This window comes from Pseudonaja textilis, chromosome Z (assembly GCF_049901715.1).
Source record: "Pseudonaja textilis isolate UNSWEBS1 chromosome Z, rPseTex1.2, whole genome shotgun sequence".
NCBI lineage: Eukaryota > Metazoa > Chordata > Lepidosauria > Squamata > Elapidae > Pseudonaja > Pseudonaja textilis.
Window position 1 is genome coordinate 68451057 of NC_142008.1, and position 21623 is coordinate 68472679.

Sequence of the window (21623 nt, forward strand, 5' to 3'; positions counted from 1 at the left end):
AAGGAAGGACTTAAGACCTAAAAAAACATCCAAGAAAGAGAAAAATAAGAGGCAAAATCAATACAATGTTAGAAAGCAAAAGGAAAGAGGAAAACAACAGAGAGGGGAAGCTAAAAAGGCGGAGGTTAGGAGAGGAGGGGGTAAAAAGGTTAGGTGGGCTAAGAAAGAAAGGGAAAGGGGGGGGAAGTCACAAAGGTATAAAACAAGATGGGAAAAAGAAAAAAAAATTTAGGGATAAAGAGTAATACATAACTTTTTAAAAAAAAGATTCTGCAAAGTACATATGATAGTATTGTAGTATTTGTGTTAGAAATAGAAAATTAGAATTTTATAAGATTTAATAAAAGATTAAAATATTAAAGTCTTTAATAATGTTAAAATGTTTAATAATGATAGATCTTAAGTTTTAATAAAATATTAAAGGAAATGTTGAAAATATTTAGTCTAATTATAGAGTTTAATGGGCTATTGTGTTGATGTTATTATAGATTTATTATCGCAGCACCTGTTTTTGAAATAGACAATTGGAATGCTATAAGATTTAATAAATTAAAATATTAAAATGTTTACGATTCAATGATAGATTTTAATATTTAATTATGTACTTAACTATTTTAGAGACTTATTCTTTTTCTCTCTTTTTTTTTTCTTAAAACTTAGTAGGTAGAATGTACTAAGCAGAATCAGATTGGGATCTAGGTGTTATTTTAAATGTTAATCTAGGGGAATGATAGAAAGGCATCATACTCTGATTAGTGATTTCAGGAGAAATTTTTTTCTTTTTATTATTGAGAATGAGATAAATGGTTAATTGGAAAAGAATGGACAAAAGATATAAGTATATTGATTTAAAGTAAGATGAAATATATAAAATAGAATTAAGAAGGTTGAAAAGTGGGGAGGAGTTATATAGAAGATATAGAATGGTAAATATGATTGGTAATGGTATATAAGATGAGCATGAATTTAATTGAAGTCCATACAAAGAGAGGCAATCTGGGGCCAAGCTACTTTCTAAAAAGAAGTTTTATGTTTTTGTGTTTTGTGTGTGTATGTTTGACTGAGAATTAATAAAACCTCGGAGGAATGTCAGATGAGAATAATTGCAAACAAGTCAAAGGGAAATATAAATATGATGATTATATAATAGAAAAATATAGAAAAGAAATGTAATTGAATAAGAGTAAAGAGAAATAATGAGAAATTTGTTAAAAGATATTTATGTGTTTATATGGAGATGGGGTAAATTAGAATTATGTGATATAAAATAATGTTTTATCTGCCTTGTAAAGATTTACAATGAAGAGGTTTTATGTTTTCAATGTTTAATGACGTTTTGTTTGTCTTTAAAATTAATAAAATTTGTTCAAAAAAAAATCTATTCATTTCAGCACATTCCAATATTTTCTTAATGATTTCCTCCTGTGATGGTATTTTCTCATTTTTCCAGTTTTTAGCAAATACAATCCTAGCCGCTGTTAATACATTTACAATCAGGTGTTTCAACTCTTTACTATATATTTCAGGTAAAATTCCCAATAAAAATATCTCTGGTTTCAAGTCTATATGTTTTTTTGTCATTTTTTCCAACCACATGTGGATTTTAGTCCAGTATTTTTTAGCATCCGCACATGTCCACCACATATGGTAATATGAGCCAAGTGTCTGATGACATTTCCAACATTCTTGCTATTCTTGTCGGGGGGAAATGCCACCTGTAAAACATCTTATACAAATTTTCTTTATATGCTGTTGACATTATCATTTTATAATTTTGAGACCACAATTTTTGCCATTTCTCTAAATCGATCCCATAGCCAAAATTCTTCCCCCAAGCAATCATTGTTCCTTTAACTTGTTCTTCTTCGAGTTTAATTTCTAATAAATATCCATACAATTTTTTAATCACCTTTTCATCAGTACCTGTCAAAATCTTATCTGTCAGTCAGTTTATCATAGAAACCTTCTGTTTTAGAATCTTTATCATACCTTGAATGTATTTGCGCATATGAAAATCAATTCATCTTTATACCTTGTTCCTCTAGTTTTTGCATAGAGTTAAGTTCACCCTTTTCATTCAATATTTCACCATATCTAACTGTTTGTTCCTTTTGGATATTATAGGATACGAAAATGCTTCAATAGTTGATAACCAGACTGGAATTTTCAAAAAACATTGTCTTTTAATCTTCTCCCAGTTTAACCTCAGAGACTCCCGTATATAATGTCTTCTAAAATACCCCTGTGTTTTAGTTCCTTCATACCATAAAAAAGCATGCCACCCCAACAACAAATCATGTCCTTCTAATGTCACCAATCCAGTATTTCTTAGTGTTATCCATTCCTCCAGATTTGTAGCTTGATAGTACAACTCCCAATTAGGCAAACCAAATCCTCCTCTAATTCTAGCATCTTGCAAAAGTTTTAACTTTATTCTTGCTTTCTTACCTTGCCATATATATTTCAACACAATTTTATTTAAATCTTCAAAGTAGTCTTTTCTAAGCCTAATTGGAATTGTTTGAAACAAATACAAAATTCTGGGTAATATATTCATCTTGATTGTTGAAATTCTCCCTATTAGTGACAGTTGTAAATTTTCCCATTTTGCCAAATCTAGCGCTATTTGCTGTTTAAGTTTAATATAATTATTCTCTTTTAGTGTACTACATCTTGCTGTCAAATATATCCCCAAGTACTTAATCTTATTTGTGACCTGAATTTTCAATAGGTCTGCCAGTTCTTCCTTTTGTCTTAATAGCATATTCTTTGTCAAAATCTTTGTCTTATCTTTGTTTATTTTCAAACCAGCCACCTTTCCATAAGTCTCTATCTTTTCTATCAATTTTGATGCTGTTTCTAAAGGGTTTTCTAAGATGAAAACCAGATCATCCGCAAATGCTTGCAGCTTAAATTCTTCCTTTTTGATTTTCATTCCTTTTATATTCTTTTCATCTCTAATATTTCTGTTTAGCACTTCCAAAGTTAACACAAACAACAAAGGTGATAGTGGGCACCCTTGTCTTGTTCCTTTTCTTATATTGATAGAGTCTGTCAGTTCTCCCTCTATCATTACCTTTGCCGTTTGCTTATAGTATATAGCTTCTATTGCTTGAATAAATTTTCTAGGAAAACCCATCTGTTCCTACAGTAATAACATGAATCGCAATTCACATTATCAAATGCCTTCTGTGCATCTAGAAATATCAGAGCCATTTGTTTTTCAGGATGTGCCTTGTAGTATTCCAAGGTGTCCAAGATTACTCTCATATTGTCTTTAATTTGTCTCTTTGGCAGAAATCCATTTTGATCAGGGTGGATAAAATTATTTAAATATTTTTTAAGTCTTTCTGCCAATATTGAAGCAAAGATTTTATAATCTGCATTTAGTAGAGAAATGGGTCTATGGTTCTTAATTTGTAATGGGTCGGCCTCCTCTTTTGGAATAAGTGTAATATAGGCTTCTGACCATGATTTAGGTATCTTCTTCTTTAACATAACTTCATTCATAACTTCTAGCAATGGAAGATTCAACAGTTCTTGTAATGTTTTATAAAATTCTGCTGGAAGTCCATCTGGGCCTGGTGCCTTTCCATTATTTTGCTTCTTGAGTGCTTCAGTTAACTCCATCATCATTATATTGCTTTCTAACATTTTTTCAGTCTCTTTAGGTATCTGAGGTAAATTAGCATTCTGTAAGTACTGTTTTACTCTTTCCTCATCAATATTCTCTTGCATATATAATTTCCCATAGAAGTCTCGAATGATTTCCTTCTTCTCTTTGCTACCATGGCAAACTTGGCCTTGGTCATCTATTAATTGCAATATTTTCCTTGATTCTTTCTCCTTTCTCAATTTGTATGCTAACCATCTACCTGGTTTATTTGCATCCTCAAAGTAGTTCTGTTTAGCAACTCTAATTTTCTAATTTTCTCTAATTTATGAAAGGCTTTCCTTCTTTTAACAGCTGAGTTAAATCCATTTATATTAATTGCAATCAATTTTTTCTCTTCCATGGTTATATTTTATAGTTAGGTTTAGCGGCTCTTGTAGATCTTAGTTCACGTTGTTCTTTGGCTTCCACCTTTCCACCCACTGTGCCTTCTTCTTTTTCAGTCGCCATTTGGCAGTCCTCTTGGAATTCAATTAGTGAGATCTCTTTTTCTGCCTCTTCCTCTTTCCTTCCAAAAAATTCTGTATAAAATAATTCAGCTTTCTCAATTGAGTCAATTCTATGTCTCTGTTCTTGCCATGTGAACATTAAACCTTCTGGAATCAGCCATCTATAATTCACCTCTTTTTAAAGTAGCATTTTAGTCAGGAATCGGTATTCTCTTCTCATCTCTCTCACTCTTCTGGGTATTTATTTCAAGACCACAATCTCCTTGTCTTTCTATTTCAATGTTTTCTCTTTTGCCACTTGCAATATTTGCATTTTAATGGCTTTCTTTGTAAATCTAATATGATAAAGAGATAAAGATACAATTGTTGACAATGACAAAGGCAGTTTTACATTGAGAACTCATACTGAAAATAGTGTAACTCTTGGATACTATAAGAAACAAGGAAGATAAAAGGAATGGAAAATCGGATCCCTTTCTCCTGAATTGTTTTGACTACTGCTTTTCCCCCACAAACTGTTTTGAGTATATTGGAAAAATTGCACTGTGGAACTTAACACAGAGAAACAACTGAAACCTGGATGCTGAGAGCTGGTGATATAAGGTAGATTACAATTGGATAATTAAATCACATCCTTTCTATATTTTATAGATGATTTTGGGGACATAATACTAGAATACCTAAGTGGATATAAACATATAAACTATTTTTCTTTCTCTATTTCCCTTTTTACTCTGGATTCATTTTTTTTCTTTTTCTACCCCCCCTTCCCCAAACTCAATTTTTGCTTTTTTTTGCTTTTTTCTTACATAAGATTAATATTGTTCACTTTCTTGTTCCTTTTCTTGTCTTTTTTCTTTTTAACCCTTTTTTCCCCAGCTCCCTCATTTTTTAAATTATTTTTTTCCTTTTCTCCCTTTTTTGAAAAAAAAGGGGGGGAAGCTATTTTTACTTCTATTTTTATTGCTGCTTGAGCTCTTTTCTTTTGGATATTTTTTTTTTAAATTACTGGTCTTCTGTTCAGATTGCACAATTTTTTCTATGTGGAAAATGTTGGACTAGGGCCATGTTGGTAAACCTATGCCATGCATGCTGGAAATGGCATGCAGAGCTATTTCCCCTGGCATGTGAGAGGTCACCCACAAGAGCCCCACTGCGCATGCACATGCGTACTGCCACCCAAAAGCTGATTGTTGAGTATTTGGCATGCATGCACAGGGGGAGGAGGGAGTAGGATGGGAGATGAGCACACATACACAGGGATGTGCATGAGGGGAAAATTGCATGCGCATGCACAGATGCATGGTGTGGGAGGAGGAATCATGCACACATGCGCAAAGATGCATGGCGCATGAGGGGCAATTGTGCACATGTGTGCAAAGTTGCACGGCGTTTGAGGGGGAATTGTGTGCACATGCACAGTTGTGCAGCGCATAAGGGAGGAATTGCACGTGCATGTGCAGACACATGGTACACAAGGGGGAGTCACATGCACATGTTCAGATGCATGGTGTGTGAGGGGGGTCTCACACACATGCGCAGAGGGTGTGGTGGTCCAGCACGCATTGCCTTCTGGGTGCTGGCATGTGAACGCACGCAAGCGAGCATGCAATTATTGGCATGGGAACAAAAAAAACATTAGCCAGTACTGGACTAGGGTATAGAAGACCCAAAGAAAAATTTTGGGGAGAAAGACCCTGTGGTTGATTATAAATTGAATTTTGCCTCGTTCTTCTGCGCACAGAAAGGGCTGTTTTGTTGTGCCTGGGGTAACAGATTCAGATTACACTGGTATCCTCATGATTCAGATTTGGGTGAATCTTCCTCAAGTTCTTCCTTGTAATTCTTCTGTTGTTCAATAGTTTCTTCTTCTATATGAAAATCCATCTCCTGGTATAGGTAATCGTGTGGATGCAGGATTTGGATCAACTTCTTTAACTGTAGGCTTACTTCATCAGCTGAACTCCTCCCGTCCTTTGTTAACACTCTTCCTAAATAAACAACCATTTCAAGGGTTATTGGATACTAGAGCCGATGTTACTATCATCTCCTCTTTACAATGGCCAGTACAGTGGCCAAAAACGACAGTTTCTTCATTGTGGAGAATAGGAGGTTCTACAGCTGCTTGGCAGAGTGTTCAAGAAATTAATGTTACAACATTTGCTGGTAAGTCCTTTTTCCTACAACCATACATTCTAGATATTCATACTAATATTTGGGGACATGATATCCTTTCTCTTCTTAATGCCCATTTGATCCTTGTTGATGGCTCTTCCTCTTAAATGGCTCTGTTCTATGCTGGTTTGGGTGGAACAATGGCCATTATCAAGGGAAAAACTTGCTGCTTTACAACAATTGGTTCAAGAACAACTGGCTGCTGGTCATATAGAACCTTCTACTAGTCTTTGGAATACTCCTGTTTTTGTTATAAAAAAGAAAAATGGGAAATGGCACCTCCTGCAGGATTTAAGAGAAATTAATAAATGTATCCAACCCATGGGTCCTTTACAATGTGGTCTACCAAATCCTAACTTAATTCCTAATTTTTATAAATTATTGGTAGTTGATCTTAAAGATTGCTTTTTACTATACCTTTGCAGCCTCAAGACAAAGAAAAATTTGCATTTACTGTCCCAGTTTTTAATAATAGCATGCCCACAAAATGATATCATTGGCGAGTGTTGCCTCAGGGAATGCTTAATTCCCCTACACTTTGTCAATATTTTGTGGATAATGCCCTTCAACCCTTTAGGAATACATTTCCTTCCCATTTAGTCTATCATTATATGGATGATATATTGATAGCAGCCCCAGATTTTGATGAATCTAAGTTGTTAAAAGAGTTAATGGATATTGTGGCACAACAGGGATTGTATATAGCCTCAGACAAAATTCAAAAGGTAGAACCTTATACCTTCTTAGGACATAGAATGTTGCACAATTTCTCCATTCCAATTCTTCCTGACTTACAAGTACAGAAATCATATACCTTAGTACAATGGCAAAAATTACTTGACATTATTAATTGGGCATGCCCATTCTTCTACATTACAACTGGTGATATGTTGCCCTTATTTCAGTCTTTGAAGGGAGCACAATCACCAGGAGATCTAGTTGTATTAACTGATCTTCAAAGAACATGCCTTCAAGAAATATTGAATAAGTTTAAGCATCGATATGTGGACAGGATAACATCCTTAACAATAGGACTTTGTTTAGCTATTCTTCCGACTACACCCTTACCCATGGGATGTCTTTATTCTAATGCCTCCCCACAAGCAGTCAACATTCATGAATGGATTAATTTGTCAGCTACTCCACCTAGAAACATTTATCCTTATCAATCAGCATTAGAGGATTTGATTATTAAAGGTCGTAAACAAGCCTTACATCTTACAGGACAGGATCTCATTAGCATAGCTTTCACTCGTACAAAAGTTGAACATGAGCATTTGATGATGATTTCAGAATCATATCAGATAGCCTTTTCTCAGTATGTGGGAAACTTATTGCATTCTTTACCCAAGGATCCTAGAATAGTGGTTACTACTACTTTAAATCCGGCCTTTTCTTCCATTTTTGTGCAAAATCCTATTTCTAAAGCTCTTACAGTCTTTACTGATGGATCACCTACAAGGGGTGTGGTTGACTGGCAAATTCAACAACAATGGTATTCTAAATGTACTGCCATGCAGACTTCAGCTCAACGTGCTGAGCTGGCTGCTGTGATTTTGGTTTTACAATTGTTCAATGACCAACCTATTAACTTGATCGTTGATACTCAATATGTGTATTTAGCTATGCAATCTCTTCCCTTTTCTTATTGTGCTCTCTCTTTGGATAAGAATTTGTTGTCCTTGTTTTTATCTTTAAAGAATAGTTTGGAAACTCGCTTGTATTCTTTGTATGTATAACACATTCGGAGTCATACTCCCTTTACTAATGCCTTGACTGAAGGAAATCGGAAGGCAGATGAATCCTTAAAGGAGGTTGCATCTTTGTTTGCTGATCCTGTTGTTACTCATTCTTATTTTCATCAAAATGCCAAATTGCTTGCAAAGCAATTTAAAATTTCATTATCTCAAGCCCAGGTTATTGTCTGTGCTTGTCCAGCTTGTCAGCAACTGGCAGTTCCCTTTCCAGTGGGTGTCAACCCACGAGGAACCCAAGCTAATCCAATTTGGCAAATGGATGTAACTCAATTTTCAACCTTTAAGCCATACTGTTATCTTCATACGTCTATTAACACTCATTCACACTTCCTTTGGGTTACTGCTTCAAAACATGAATGTACTTCAGATGTTATTCCTCATTGCCTATCCTCTTTTGCTGTAATGGATCGGCCTTCTCAGTTTAAAACTGACAACTGCCCCGCTTATATTAGTAAGGAACTTTAAACCTTTTGTAAGAAATGGAATATTACTTTAGTGCACAGAATTCCTTACAACTCTCAGGGTCAAGCTATAGTTGAGCGAGCTCATTGTACTTTTAAGGCATTGCTTCAGAAACAATTACAAACTGAGTCTGGCCCTTACCATCTGAGAAAGATTCAAAATCTCATTGCTGTAGCATTATATACTTGGAATTATTTAACCTTTTTAGATTCTCTTGCAGACTCACCTGTTAATTTGCATTTTCGAATTACTGAATCTTTAGCAAGGCCTTTGGTAAAGTATCACCAAGCTCCAGTTCCAACGTGGAAAGGCCCTACACTGCTGATCACCTGGGGTCGCGGTTACACTGCCGTGGAAGATCCTTCTACTGGACAAACAGTGTGAGTTCCAGCGCGCTGTGTTCATCTGTATCATGGCATGGCATCAGGGCCTTCACAACCCGATTCCGGATTTCAATCTTCATCTGAACACAGAAGTCCGTCTTCCAAGGTCGAGGCGCCTGCAACCCATCACTTGGGGCCAGGTTAAATCTACTACATATCAAGCTCAACAACAACTGCATTATCTCAGACTCCTGAAAATCTTGTTGCTGCTGTTTTTGCTATTATTACTGCTAACTCTGTTACAATTTTATTTTGTATTTTCTTTTTTATGGTTAATGGTGTTTCTGCTCAAAATGACACTTCTGTGGTTCGTCTTAACCCTAATTTGTGGGTTCGTCATGCCCAATACATGTTTATGACCCATGGCGCAAATATTACTTTATACTATGAGCCCCCAATGGCATTTGGTCAAATTTCTTTTACCCCTAACTTGATCATGTCTTCTACATTTATTGTCTCACAACTACAATCTATTTCACACTCTTGGCTATTTTCTAAACCCCCTATGCAATTGAATTCTGTCCATTGGCTTTACTTGAAAGTTAGTCAATTTACAAGGGGTCTGTGTTTTTGTTGTCATGCTAAACACACTTGGCTTCATAATTGGTCTGATTATGATGATGCTCAGCACATATTTAAAAAGCTAGGGAATTATAGTTATTGTTCTAACTACTATTGGTTGTCAGGTACCTTTAATTCTTCTTTGCATGGAATTAATATAGCTCCTGATATGTATCCTGACAATTTTCCTATTTTTAATGCCCTCCTGATCAATCTAATACAGGATCAATATGTGCTGGCTGGCAGCTTAAGGACCCTAATATGTGGTTCTTTTTTTATAAATATGCCACTAATGTTCATCCTCAGAATTTTTCATTCTTTGAATAAAACTATTGAGGATGAGCTTGCCAATTTACAATCATACATTCAAAATAATATCCATGCTCATTACTCACCTTTTGAGTGGCTAACCAATTGGTTCCCTGATTGGTCTTGGCTCAGACAGTTTTTCTTTGATGTTATAATTATTATTATTGTACTAATTGTAACCTGTTGTTTTATTCAATGTATTCCAAATTTATTCGCATTGTTTCATCCTGTTTTCCCCTCTCTTACTCCTTTACAATTGCGATACATTCATAAATCTTTGAATCCTCCATTTAAAATAAAAAACAAGGATATGTAGTTTACAACAATGTAATTGCAGGAATGTTCCTATCTTGGATGGCAAACCTCAGATAAAGAATGTTTACAAGCAAATACAACTCAGGCAAACAAAGTCACTAATCTAAAGGAGGATTAGAGAGAGGAAGTAAACATATGTTAGACTTTAACTAGAGATAATTAATTGTGTTAATTACTATGCTAAACAGTAACGAAAGTTAAGCAGTAACCAAAGTTAACCAATGATAGAGGATAACTAAAAATGTGCATAAATGCAAGACTAGACTCCAATAAAGTTCATCATGATTCAGTTGATCATGATCAAACACCTCGACTGCCTCATCATTACAACAGATGGCCTACCAGCAGAATGACACAAAACCTTGAAGAACTCTTTATTTGCATCAATAATGGCTGAAAGACTAAAGAGATACTTAAACCAATTTATACATCCAGATCAAAATGGGTTCCTACCCAAGAGAGAAATAAAGGACAATATGAGAATAATTTTAAACACATTGGAATATTATGAAGCACATCCTGAAAACAGATGGTGTTGATATTTTTGAATGCACAGAAGGCCTTTGACAATGTGAACTGGCAGTTTATGTTGACACAAATGGAAGAAATGGAGTTTGGGGAAAGGTTTATTAACATGATTAAGACAATATACTATAAACAATATGCAAAGGTAATGGTTAATGGAGAATTGAAGGGAAAAAATCATACTGAGAAAGGAACAAGGCAAGGCTGTCTTTGTCACCATTGTTATTTGTATTAACATTAGAAATGCTAAATATAAAAATGTTAGGAAAGACAAGGAGATAAAAGGGATGGAAATAAGAAAAAAGGAGTATAAATTGCAGCCATTTGCAGATGATTTAGTTTTTATATTAGAAGAGCCTCTAGAAACAGGATCCATGTTAATAAATAAAATAGAGGAATATGGGAAAATGGCTGGATGGAAAATAAACAAAGGGAAAACTAAGATATTGGTAAAAAAATATGACAGAGAAACAGAAAAAAGAATTGACAAAGAGTTTAGATAATCAGATAGCAAAGAAAGATAAATATTTAGGAATTCAGTTGACAGCAAGATGTGGAACAATTAAAGAAAACACTTATTACAAAGTTAAACAATAAATTAAGGTAGACTTTGAAAAATGGGGTAATATGCAGTTACAGTTAACAGAAAGAATTGCAGCAATTAAGATGAACATATTACTAAAAGTGTTGTATATATTTCAAACAATTCCAATAAAATTGGGGAAAAAAATACTTTGAAGACATTAATAAAATATATATGGTAAGGGGAAAAAGCAAGAATTAATGTAAACATGTTTCAAGATGCAAGAACCAGAGGAGAATTTGGGCTACCTAATTGGGAAATATATTATCAGGCCATGATACTAACCTGGATGAAAGAATGGATAACATTGAGGAATAAAATGAATGAGGTAATACTAATCTATACATTGACTACCATACAGATTGTATCAAAAGCAAGAGCCACAATCCACATCACAATAACCATCACCCAAACATCCAACATTAAGGATGCACGCTCCTTACTTTCTCCAGACCCACTACTTCATATCTTAAATGCAAACTACTCAATGCAAGAAGCCTCACAAATAAAATGCATGAATTCCTCATCTTATTAAGCACAGGCATATTCAACATTACATTTGTCTGTGAGACATCGTTGAATGCATCTTTTCCAGATTCCATTACCACTGTAAGAGAATATCACGTTTATCAGTCTGATCCCGAAATCCGTAGAGGTGGAGTTGCTATATTCTACAAAAAGACTCTAAATCTAAAACAGATTTGAATTATACAAGAGCTTGCTCTTCCTGAGACCATTATCTGTGAACTGTCCTTAAATACCTCAATCCACTTCTTACTATGCTATTGAGCCCCAGATTATGATATAAGTCATGCAAATAAGCTAACTTCACTACTGACATGGGCTGCCTCTTGCCCACCCCCTCTTATTTTTCTTGGTGACCTCAATTTACCTCTTATAAATTGGACACTAAATGAATGTACATTCTGAACTCATTCATACAACCTTGTACAATGCCGTTACCACACTGGGACTGGATCAGTTAGTATACAACAACACCAGACTAAACAACTGCCTCAACCTCATCTTCTGCAACAGCTCAAACTCAATTTATGGCTTACAAATACGGGAACCATTTTCAAACAGTGACCATAGCATGATTGACTTTTGTCTAAATTTACACCCTCTCAAAGAGGATCATAATGATGGATCTCCAAAATACAATTTTATAAAAGCCAATTATGAACTCATCGTTGCCGACTTATCATCTCTTGAATGCCACAATCTGTCCTTTGGCTGTAACACTACAGGAGAACGTTATAACACTTTCTTGCTTGAATTTGAAAGAGTCATTAAACTGTATGTTCCATTAGTAACTCCCCCCCCAAAAAAAACAATTTACCCAAAATAATAAGAAAATTTTAATCTAAAAAAAAAATCCTTATGGCATAAAAACAAAACTAAATATGTCGCTAACTTTAAAAACCGATATAACACCTTATGCTGACAGATAAAGGCAGAATGCACCAATTACCACTGCAATCTTTTACACACAAAATCCACCCGTGCCTTCTATAATTTTGTAAACACCAAACTTAAAGACTCAAAAACCATCCCATCCCTAAAAGGTCCTAATGGGAAAGACTATAGCGATGAAGCCATTAAGGCAAACCTCTTCAACATGTTCTTCAATTCAGCCTTGTAAACAGTAATGGATCATGCCCCACATTTCCTAATTGTACAATAACTAACTGCAATGATCCACAAATTGACTTTACTGAAGATAATGTAGAAAATGCACTATGTCACCTAAAACCATCCTTATCTATTGGCCCTGATGGCTTATGTGTATTCTTCTTAAAAAAACTCTCCACTACCATAGCAAAATTCTTAAGCATAATATATGAGATATCATTCAGAATCAGCTCCTTACCAAACCTACTGTCATCCCTATTTTCAAAAAAGGTGACCTCTGCCTGGCTGAAAACTACAGACCAATCTCATTATATTGTGTCACATACAAAGTTATGGAATCAATTATTAATCAATGCATTGCCTTCCACTTAGAGTCTAACAACTTACTCTCCAATAAACAATTGGGTTTCAGAAAAAAATTGTCCTGCAATTTACAACTTCTACACTGCAAAAACATATGGACTACACTACTTGGCCAGAGTTAAGCAATAGATGTAGTTTATATTGACTTCTGCAAAGCCTTTGACTCAGTGGTACATGACAAACTACTATTAAAATTAAATTCTTACTGCATTTCCGGATCCCTTCACAAGTGGATTACTGCCTTCCTGTCAAACAGGCAACAAGTAGTAAAAATAGGAAACGCCCTATCAAACCCTGTGTCAGTTATCAGCGGTGTCCCCCAAGGGAGCGTTCTAGCACCCACACTCTTTACACTCTATATAAATTACCTTTGTGATCAACTTATTCAGGGGTGGGATGCTACCAGTTTGGCCCGGTTCTATAGAACCTGTAGTTGCAAAGAGCAGCTGACACCAAACCGGTTCGGTGTTTGGCCTACCTGCCTGCCCAGGCTCTAGGCTGTCCTTTATTCCCTGCTTTTCCCTCCTGCTTTGCGCAGCACAGCTGAGGTTGAAAAAGCAGGAAACAAGAGGATTTTCAAACTCTGCGCACCCTAGCTCAGTGCTTGTCAGTTCTCCAGGCAGCACAGCTGATGATTTCTTGCTGCACACACGACTGTCCCCAGTTCAGAGAATGGGCAAATCACTCTACTGGTTGGACTCGCCCCTCCCTGCCTACTCACTCCTTACCTTGCATGCAAGCCATCCAACTTGCCTGGTTTGGTAAGTTGCTATTTTTCCTCCCCCTCCCCCGATCATCAGCTCTTCTGCTCTGCTAGGAGATTTAGATTAACTAGAAAGCAGGAAATCCTTGGATTTCTTGCTTTCTAACTAATCTAAAAGCAGAGCTGAACCTTCCTTAGGACTGAAGCTTTTCAGTGCAGACTCAGGCAGCTGATTGCAGATAGATAGATCTCTAAGTAAATCTATGAATCTATGAGCAACTCAATCTGCCTGCCTGCTTTGCCTGATTTTGAGTAAAAGTTGCTCTTTTTTATAAAAAAAATCAATATTTACATACATGGTGTGTGGTGAGTTAATTTTGTGAGTTTGCTTGCAAGCAAATTTTATGTGACAGTCTCAGGTAGCCGATCTCACAGATCTCTGAATGAATCTGTGATTCTGTGAGCAACTCAATCTACCTGCCGGCTTTGCCAGATTTGGGGTAAAAGTTGCTCTTTTTTATAAAAAAAATCAATATTTACATACATGGTGTGTTGTGAGTTAATTTTGTGAGTTTGCTTGCAAGCAAATTTTATGTGACTGACTCAGGCAGCAGATTAGATAAATAGATCTCTAAGTGAATCTGTGATTCTGTGAGCAATTCAATCTACCTGCCTGCTTTCCCTGCTTTTGGGTAAAAGTTGCTCTTTTTTAATAAAAAAATTAATATTTACATAAACATTTATAATATTTACATACAAGTCATGCCCACCCAGTCACATGACCACTAAGCCACACCCAATCAGCAAGCCATGCCCACCCAGTCACATGACTACCAAGCCACACCCACAAATTAGGCCACACCCAGAGAACCAGTTGTTAAGAAATTTGAATCCCACCCCTGATCTTATTAGCAACTGCATCCTTTTCGCTGATGATGTAAAACTATTCGACACCACCGTCAATGCTACCATCCTTCAAAACGATCTTGATTATGTGTCTGAATGGTCTAACAGTTGGCAACTCCAAATCTCGACCAACAAATATTCTGTCCTACACATTGGTAAAAAAAATCAATACACCAAATACAAGCTAGGAGGATATGACCTTGTTGATGACCCTCACTCTGTCAAGAACCTTGGTGTTCTCATAGTGAATGACCTAAGTGCCAAAGCTAACTGCAACAGTATTGCCAAAAAGGCTTTAAGAGTTGTAAATTTAATTTTATGAAGCTTCTCCTCTGGTAATACTGATTTGCAAACTAGAGCATTCAAAACCTTTGCTAGACCAATACTTGAATTCAGTTCTGCTGTCTGGAATCTGTATGTATATCAGACATAAATACAATTGATCAAGTCCAGAAGTATTTTACCAGAAGAGTACTACATTCCTCTGTTCGCAACAGAATACCCTACACCACCAGACTTGAGATTCTAGGCTTAGACAACCTTGAATTATGCTGGCTAAGATTGGACTTAAGCTTAGTACATAAAATCGTATGTTATGTCTTACCAGTTAATGAATATTTCAGCTTTAACCACAACAACACAACAGCACACAACAGATATAAACTTAATGTAAACCACTCCAAACATGATTGCAGGAAACACAATTTTAGCAACAGAGTGGTCAATGTCTGGAACTCACTACCTGATTCTGTTGTCACCTGCTCAAACCCCCACTCCTTTACCCTCAAACTAACCTCTATTGACCACACCCATTCCTAAGGGGTCTGTAAGGGGCATCCATAAGCGCACAATCTTGCCTACCATCCCTGTCCTATTGTCCCCAATTATTAGTTCCTATTTCTTGTATTTAAACTTATGTTTATTCTTGTTTCTGTAGTATTGTAAGTTTTTGAGAAAATAAATAAATACATAAATAAAAGATGGTTAACGCTGGAAGAACATGATTTGCAAATGGGCTGGCATGCATTTCTGTGATATGGGAGAAGTAAAATACATGGGTATTTCCAAAGACACATGGTCAGGAATGCATTATTATCAATATGGGGAAAAACTAGAGAACAGCATTATATGAAGATATCAGTCTGGCTATCAACAATAGAAGCACTTATACATCCAAATGTTTGTAAAATGGGAATTATTGCTAGATATAAAGATATTTTAAATGAAAAGGGTGAGCTCAAAACTAAACAAGAATTAAATGAACAAGGATTGGAAATGCATTGGTATTCATATACACAAATACAATCAAGATATGAAAAAGATATTAAGGTTGAAGGGATTTAAAAGGAGTTGACAGAATTGGATAAAATATTAACAGGAATGGAAGATAAGTTGACTAAAAGATTATATTGCTATTTGCTAGGTGTTAAATTAGAAGAAGAATGAGTTAAAGAAACAATGATAGCATGGGCAAAAAAACTTTGGCTATGCTATAGAATTGGATATAAGGCAGATATATAGGTTGCATGGAATCCCGTGTAGAATCATCTCAGACGGGGGGGATGGGGTCCAGTTTACGGCTAAGTTCTGAAGGGAGTTTGTGAGAGCCATTGAGTCAATGCAGGGGCTTAGCTTGGCTTTTAATCCAATCATGAAAGGGGTTTCAGAATGAGCTAACACAATGATAGAGCAATACTTGAGATGTTATGTCAATTATCAACAATCAAATGGGGCAGAACAATTGCCATTTGTGGGGGTGGCATACAACAATGCAGGGCACAATACCACTGGACTAATGCCTTTCCAAGTTACCAGTGGCATGGAATTTATTCCCATGCCTGAGCTGCCTAGGGACTCTCCATCTTCCATATCATTAAATGAATGGATGTAGTCCTTTAAAAAATCCTGAGAAAATGCTAAGCATAGCCAGGATCTATAAAGCCCAAGCCAACAAACACCGTTCCACCCAGCCACCCTTTTGAGTAGGGGATAAAGTCTACCTGTCCACAAAATACTTAACATTACCTTATAAGAAACTGAAGGCAACGTTCATAGGGCCTTTCCTGGTAGTGAAAGTAATTAACCCAATGATGGTGTTAGAGTTTGCAGCAAATTCAAATCCAGAAGACACACAGATGATTGATTCAGCAGGATCATTAAACTTCTTTTTATATAAAATAAGTAAATGTACAATACCAGTAGTTTCCTCCAACATGGAAAGGTTACAAGCAAAAACACAAGCAGCAGTAGTTCAGAGCAGATATCAGTTTCAGCAAGCAAGCAAGTCAGTTTCACTTTCATTTCTCAGCAAAGCACACAGAGCCAAACCGCACCCAGGCTGTCAGCTCACATTGGCTGGTCTGTTGCCATGCTTACTTATTGGCTACCTTTTTACGAAGCTCTATTCCGGTTTTTGAATATAGTCTCTGTCCCCTACTGGGGAAAGTCATTCGGTATTTCACAGTAGTCTTTTGAAGCTGGTGGTGAGCTCCCAGATCTGGCCAGTAGATCGGGCAGCCCCAAAGCCAACCGTTGTAGAAGCGGGGAAGCACTATGAGATAAAGTGAATCCTAGATTTGAGGTTGCATAGAAGTCAACTGTAATACTTAGTACTATGGAAGGGATATCCCCTCTCCAAGGCCTCATGGGTGAAGAGTTGGAATATGAAAGCTGATAGATTAGTTAGTTCCATGATAGGTATCCCCAGAAACCCAAAGGGGCCCCAAGGGGAGAAAAGGGAAATTAGAGTCTTTAACTAACCCCACCATGATTTATTTCTCTTTTGCAGGAGGTCCTCTTCAACTGAGGGGTGCAGCCTGTCAACCCTGAAGCTGGTTAGATCTGGTTTTCACCAACATTGTACCAATATGACAGGCCCTAATAAAATGTTCTTTGAGGAGATCTCATGCCTTGGAGTTCTTTTATTCGGGGTTATGTTAGTTAGGACCCTAACAGGTGATCTACCCCTGGCCAAGTCATGGAGCCTTCTAGCAGAGCCTTGGGACCATCCATTAAGTGCTTTCACTGTGGCCAGCAAGACCATCGGGCAGCCAAATAACTAGCCCCAGCTCTCCAGCCAAGGGGAAAAATCCCAGAATCAGCCAAGCCAAAGAAGCCCCAACAAAAGGTGAATGAGAAAGGGAAATTCACCCACCAAGCAGTGGAGATTTCTCCTCCCCCAAGTAAGGGAGGGAGAATTTCAGTTCAGGACACCCAGCAATCTGCACCCTACAACAGCATCGATAAGGGCAAGGATGGTAAGTGAAGCCATCCACCCCTTCACCATCCAGCCATTGGGAAGGGTGAGCCAATGCAAGGAATATAGAGATCTAGCTGAATGTTCAGTGAAGAAAGCTCTGACAAGTTTCCTTCTCACTGCCCCACAGACAGTGCCATTACTCCCAGAGACAAAACTACCAAAACCAAAGCTATATAGCATATTCCCAAGAGAACTCAAGGAACTGCAGGCATTTGTAGATAAGAATTTAGCCCAGGGATTCATTGGGTTGACCAACCCAAGATCATGGCCTCAGTACTATTCCTGGAGAAGGATGGATCTTTATGCTTATGCATGGATTATAGAAGTCTGAATTCAGTGAGCATGGAAAACATATACTCCCTTCTCCTGATGAAGGACATGTTATCCCACCTCTCCAAGGGAAAGGTTTTCTCGAAGCTGGACTTGAGAGAAGCCTATTACAGGGTCAGAATCAGGGAAGAGTATGAGTGGAAAAAGTGTTTAAAACCTTGCTAGGGTGTTTCCAGTTCAACATGCTCCCATTCAGACTGCAAGATGCCCCAGCAGTTTCATGCAACTAATAAATGACGTGCTCTATGAGCACTTCTACAAAAGAGTTTTTGTGTACCTGCATGACATTTTAATCTACACCAAAACAAAAGTGGAGCAGGTGAAACTTGTCCATGCAGTCTTAAACAAACTCCATGCTGTAAAGCTTTATGCAAAGCTTTCAAACTGTGAGTTTCAAAAAGAGAAGATAAACTACCTAGGATACAAAAACTCCCACCAAGGCATAGAAATGGACCTGAAAAGCTGAAAAGCTGAAAAGCTTTTGGGGGTTTGCCAACTTCTACTGGCAATTCATCCCAGCTTTTGTACAAATCATGCTTCCAATCACCAACTCACTGAAAACTAAAGGAGGGTGAACCCAAACCAAGGCAGCCCATGAATTGGACCATGGAATGTCATGCGGCATTTGAAAAACTAAAGCAGTTGTTCTCAGCAGAACCTGTGCTGAAGTACCCTGATCCAGAAAACCTTTTGTCATTCAAGCAGACACCAATGACATGGCAGTTGGGGCTGTTCTCCTTCAAGAAATAAAAAAAGCCAACTACAGCCCTGTGCATATACCTCAAGAAAACTAACACAGAGAACAGAGATGAGCTGTTTGGGAGAAAGAGGTGTATGCTATTTGATGGGCTTTCCTTACCTAGAGGCATTTCTTGGAGAGGAATAAAATCCCCTTCGAGATCTGGACTGATCACAAAAATCTGGAGGGCCTTAAGACCCCATAGAAACTATTCCCAAAGCAAGTACGCTGGACCCAATATGTCAAGCACTTCAACTTCACTCGCAAATATCTCCCTGGAAGGAAGAACTTCCTAGCCAACGCCCTATCCAGAATGCCCCAATATAATAGTGCTAAGTCAGAAGTGGTCAAATCCTCCCTCTCAAGCTTCCCAAGATGCTAAAGCAATGATCAGGGCACAAGGAAAACTGGACCTGCCAACTGACAATGCTACCACACAGTATGCAAACAGGCACTCCTCACTGATAACTGGTTCCAGGCTCATCAGAATATTTGCTTGATGAAATTTTAACAGGTACTGATGAGAAAATGATTTTAAAATTTTATGGTTATCTACTTGGAATTAAATTGGAGGAAGAACAAGTTAAAGAAACAATGATTGCCTGGGGGAGGAATTTTGGATATGGGATAGCTTTAGATAAATGGCAAAAATTATGGTCTCGAAATTATAAATTGACAATGTCGGTAGCATATAAAGAGAATTTCTATAAGATGTTTTACAGGTGGCATCTACCCCCAGCACAAATAGCAAGGATGTTCAAGAATAAATCAGAGAGATGTTGGAAGTGTCATCAGATACCTGGATATATTATCATATGTGATACCTAAGATTCATACATGGCTTGAAAAGATGACAAAACAGCACATAGACCTGAAACCAGAGATATTTTTATTGGGTATCTTGCCTGAAGGATACAGTAGAGAATTGACGTATTTGATTATAAATGTGTTAACAGTGGCTAGAATTGCATTTGCTAGAAATTGGAAGAATGAAAAAATTCCATTAGAAGAAGAGGTGTTTAAGAAAACGATGGAATGTGCAGAAATGAATAAGTTGACATTAACAATCACCATACCAGTTTGCTTATTGGAATAACAGCTCCACAGAGGATGCTATTGCCATGGCTCTCCATGTTGCACTGGAACATCTGGAGCATAGTGGGAGCTATGTAAGGATGCTTTTCATTGATTACAGCTCGGCTTTTAATACCATCATTCTGGATATACTGATTAAGAAGTTACTGGAAATGGGCCTCTTCTCTCACATCTGCTATTGGATGAAGGACTTTCTTACTAACAGACCCCAAACCGTTAGGATTTACAGCTATTTTTCCTCCACTCTTGCTCTCAGCACTGGCTCTCCACAGGGTTGTGTTCTGCACCCCCTTTTGTATTCACTCTACACCTACAACTGCACTCCCTCTTGTCCCACTAACTCTATAATAAAATTTGCAGACGACACCACGTTGGTGGGACTCATATCAGGAAGAGATGAGATGGCCTATAGGTCAGAGGTTCTCAGTCTAGTCTTGTGGTGCAAGAATCATAACCTCACTCTGAACATCAAAAAGATCAAAGAATTGATTATAGACTTCAGAAGATGCAAAGCAGAGCCTCTCCCACTATATATCAATGGAGATTGTGTGGAAAGAGTTCATAGTTTTAAATTTCTAGGAACTCATATTTCCGACAACCTTACTTGGTCAGTCCACACTATGGCCACTACAAAGAAGGCTCAACAGCACCTGCACTTTCTGACGCTGCTGAAAAAGAGTAGTCTGGGTGAGAAGTTTCTGGTTACTTTTTACCGTTCTACCATTGAGAGCGTTTTGGCATACTGTGTAACGGTGTGGTATGCTGGATGCTCTGCAGTGGATAAGAAGATGCTCCAGAGAGTTATAAACACAGCACAAAAAATCATCGGTTGCTCTCTTTCTTCTTTGGAAGAGATTGCAAAGACCAGACTCCTCTCTAGAGCACTAAAAATCTCCACAGACCATACTCATCCTGGTCATTTATATTTCGAACAGTTACCATCAGGGTGATGTTATAGGTGTCTTAAAATGAGGACTAATAGACTGAGAAACAGTTTCTGTTCCAAGGCAATAATTAAATCAAACAGTGCATTTGTGATTTAATCCTATGTATATAGTGGCATTTTTATATCTAATTTACTATATGTTTTAGATAGGTTTTAGACTAGATTTTTAATTATTATTTAATTTTTAAATACTCTGTAATGTGATTGTGATGTGGTGTTTGGGACACTGTGCTGGAGTAGCCTTCAAATTTCATTGTATTTATGGAATGCAATGACAATAAAGGTATTCTATTCTATTCTATGATACAATAATAACATAATATAATATGTATAGTTGACCTATGTAATATGAATGTATGTTTGGAAGGAAAGACCATTGATACTGTGACATTGCACAAAAGAAATGTACCAACCGACAAGCTGTATTTTGGAAGATGGTTTTTTGTTGATGTTTT

At 37.0% G+C, this 21623-nt stretch overlaps 1 long non-coding RNA gene across 1 annotated transcript in view; it reads left to right on the forward strand.

Annotated features, from left to right (window-relative positions):
• LOC148124067 (uncharacterized) overlaps positions 1–1225 on the forward strand; it is a 718603-nt gene extending 717378 nt beyond the window's left edge. Inside the window, exon 2 of the long non-coding RNA XR_015740479.1 lies at positions 1066–1225. This is a non-coding gene — a long non-coding RNA (uncharacterized LOC148124067). The remainder of the gene's footprint in view (positions 1–1065) is intronic.
• Positions 1226–21623: the final 20398 nt, after the last annotated feature.